This window comes from Buceros rhinoceros, unplaced genomic scaffold, assembly GCF_000710305.1.
Source record: "Buceros rhinoceros silvestris isolate BGI_N320 unplaced genomic scaffold, ASM71030v1 scaffold2274, whole genome shotgun sequence".
In the NCBI taxonomy this organism is placed as follows: domain Eukaryota; kingdom Metazoa; phylum Chordata; class Aves; order Bucerotiformes; family Bucerotidae; genus Buceros; species Buceros rhinoceros.
The window spans coordinates 41,341-45,138 of record NW_010408594.1 but is presented as its reverse complement, the minus strand read 5'-3'; positions in this window follow the sequence as shown (position 1 = coordinate 45,138).

Genomic DNA, 3,798 nt, shown 5'->3' with positions numbered 1-3,798 from the left:
CTGAACCTGTAAGTCACCCCTGGAACAAAATTGTCCATTCAGTTACTTGCACACAAAGAATTGTTGGTGTGAGTGAAGAAGTGAAAATCTTCTTACAGAGAAAAAAAAATCCACCTTCTCCTCCTTTGTGAATACCAGACATTTTATTAAAAGAAATGAATAAAACACACTGATGAGTTAATGAGTACTAGCAGTGAACATACAAAGACATAAAATCACATTTATAGTAGAGATGGTGGTGGTTTAGGAAGCTTTGCTATTTCCTGCTTTTGGTTACTTATCAGTAGCCCACAAATCCACCACCCAGAACCGTGTTTTTGTAAATCTGTGTTGTCTAACCCGCACTGTTTGCACAAACGGTCTGTTTCTGGGCAATACCATATACCTACTACAAAAGTAAAGATGCAACTCCCTGCCTCCTCTAAGTAGACGCATTTATTGCTTGTGTAAAAAGCATCCTGGGACCCTGTGCTGGAAGACAGGCCCGTTACCCCATACATTCATCTGAAAACATAATTCCTGCCCTGAAAATGTAATTCAAGTCAAAGTATACTCAGAGGGTCACCAATAACATGCTCTGGTTAAGGGGACTGAGCTGGCATAGACACGCTCTGTTCCAATCACAAGACCAACTGAAAGTAAATTATCACAGGAAGTGCTTACAGGTCCTTGAGTGATTTAATAGAGGAGGAAGCAGTAAGTCAGAATAATATACGGAGCACGCGCACAACTCTACCTTCTTTGAATCTGATTGGCGCTTGGGTTTACAGACCCTTTGCTTTCAGAGGGCAGGTTTGGATAGCAAGTATGACTCTCAGTTCAAAACAACTCTAATTCAGTCTCGGTCTGGTGAACATAAAATATTCCCTCGTGTTCCTAGGAGTTCCAAAGCCCATAAAGGAAACATGCACCAAGGTGGACTTCAGAAAGACTGAAATGATTGTAAAGACAGTAAGTAGTAGGTTGATGCAAAAATCAATTTATTTAAATCTGGTTTAAAATAATAATTGTGCTGCTCAGTAGTGTTGTTTGAATGGCTTAAGTGCACATTTCTGCAGCGTGAGACATTCTCATTTTTACATAATATTCTGTTTGATTTAACTTTACCCACTTTAAAACAATGATTTGAGCAACACTGACAATACACCTTGAAAGCTGTTTTGTTTAAAAGCTTAAGGTACCCTCTCATTTTTGTCTCTTGGTTAAGGTCATTTATTTTTCTTAAGCATATATGAATTGCTTTCCTTCTTAATTAGGTGCGGAGGATAACCATCAAATTCTGCTAGGCAGAGCCCCACAGAGAGCATATGCAGTCCATGTCACCGCACTGCAGACGCCACCCTAGAGGGGACAAGCTCTTCAGGGCTGGTTACTGATGCACATCTGAGCAGAGGAACCATTCCCCCCCAATCTACTGGACTTGGTGAAAAAGAAACACTTGAAAAAGGCTTTCCAATAAAATACTTTAAGAATATCCCTACTGCAAAATTAAAAGGAGACTATGAGAAGGAAAACCCAGCACCCACGGTGTCTAGGGCAGGGTCCCACAGCACATAGGCTTTTCCTCCAAGCAGCCCCTGCATCCTGATAGCCCATGACGGTCTCTTGGACACCCTCACTCCCCAGCTCCCTTCCTCCAACCCATCACCCTGCCAGTCTGAAGCGGACATTAATGCCATCATGTCTGTTCCAGCCTAGCCACAGGCCCTGACAAATTACATCTGGAGAAGAGTGCTGTGGAGGTGATGAACATATGAACTAGCCCTCTCCCCTTGAGAGCTTCCTCAGGCTCTGCTGAAGGGGGTTGTCCAGCAAACAGCTCCAGTGAGAAAGGTGAGGCATGTCCTGTGCCCTTCTTCAGCCACCTGTACCTGAGTGGGTGGGAAAGAAGGTTGGTCAACATTCCTCACCCAGAGCATTTCTTGAACCACTTAACTCATATTTGCAGTCGCATGACATCTAATGTAGAGAACTAGAATGTGATTTAGTGCTAAATTCATAAGCCCTAGGAGAAAGCAGCAGCCCAAACACTCAACTGAGTGTGGGTCTCATTGCTTCTGACATACTCCTCACAGACAAATGACCTTCACCATATTGTGATGTCCAAAGGAAAAAGAATGGGAATAAAACTTCTCATTTTATCTTTAAAAAAAAATGTAGTCTAATCTGATCTGGCAGGAAAATTTACTCACTTTTAATCATATAATGAACACTGCTACAGGGAAGACAGGGTGATCTGTCTGGATATTCCTGTATCTTGCCTCAGTTTCTTTTAAAGCTTAACCTTCAGGCTGAGTGATTTGGTTAATCCTTAGTTTGAGCCTAATCACAACGTCCTTATAAAGTTTGTTGGCCTCACAGGCACATTTCGATTACCTCATCACAGGTTTAGCAGGCTTTTTCCTTCCCTGGAAAATACATGTGAGCTCAGTTGTTCCAGAACATCAAACGTTTCTCCTTCTGAAAATTTTTAGCCTCTGTTGCACTAGCAATTGAACATTCCCTCAGCAACAAAACCATGATAAACGTTCAGTTTCCATCGAACAAAAGGAAAATCAGAGCAGAGTCTGCTTAGCTTCCTTTGCCTGTGAACTAATGAACACAGACCATAAATGACTGTCTGCAAGATCTAGTTATCTGTCTCTGCAAAAGGAACATACGCTGCAGGAGAAAATGAGATTGCAAGAAAGAGGGAAGCTGGAGGATTAATAATTACAGGAAAGGAAACTCATTTAGGAGCCTAACATTATCATTATGTAACTAAGCTTTGTTCAAGACCATTCAGATGATAAAGCAATATAAACTCAGAATCAGCTAATGACTTGCTTGAAATGCTTTAGAAGTTAAAGGGGTTTTTAGCACAAGCCTTGACCAAGCCTAGATTGAGGTGACTGTTATTATTAACTGATTATTATTCATGTGTTCTGTACATAAGGTGTGTTTTCCTTTCCCCAGAAAGGAAAAAGGCTCTCCTCTTGCTGAGAATGTTAGTCTGTAGAGGGCATATCTGAATTCTTTTAAGCCTCCTTATTTTTGTTGCACATCTCCTTCCATTTAACGGTGCTGGAGGGCGGCAGCAGCCTGGTTCCAGTGATGCGAGTGAATCTCAGCTAGTTCTGCACTTGAGAGAGACTTCTCCAACTAAGACAAATAAAGACAAGCAAGAAGGAATAGCAGCCTCAGAACTGCTCTTCCAAAACCAAGCCACCTTTTAACAGCTAGCAACAGGCAGAGGCCCTAGGCCAGAATGGCCAGCTCAGATCTCAGCCATAATCCACATTATCCCCCAACTACCTCAGGAATCTAATTTGCTTCTCAGTCCCAGTGGGTGGTGGGTGTCAGGCTGTCTATTTTCTGCTAGATGGCAGCAAAGCCAAAAAACCTTTCACTTCACAGTTCATCTTCTCATCCAGGAATAGATGCTCATGGTCTGCCTGGTCTTCCTTCCTCTAATCTTCCTTCCTGGTGAAGGAAAATACCCTCATCCAGTTTTTCATTGCGCACTTCGTGCCATGCCAGAGACACAGCTCTTATTCCTCATATCTCCACATATACTTTCCTTCTTATTGGTGGAAACGAATTCATTCGACCCCAGTACTAAAGAACAGAAGAACATAAGGAAATAGAAGCATGAGCAATCATGGTACAGTTCTTTATCATTAGCACAGGGACCGTACATCAAGACATAAATCAGAGCAATGTTGAACTGCTCTAAGAGTGCACAGCTTTGGCTTATTTCTAGGGCACTTCATTTCCTTTTGCCAAAAAAACCAAAAAAAAAAAAAAAAAGTGCTACCA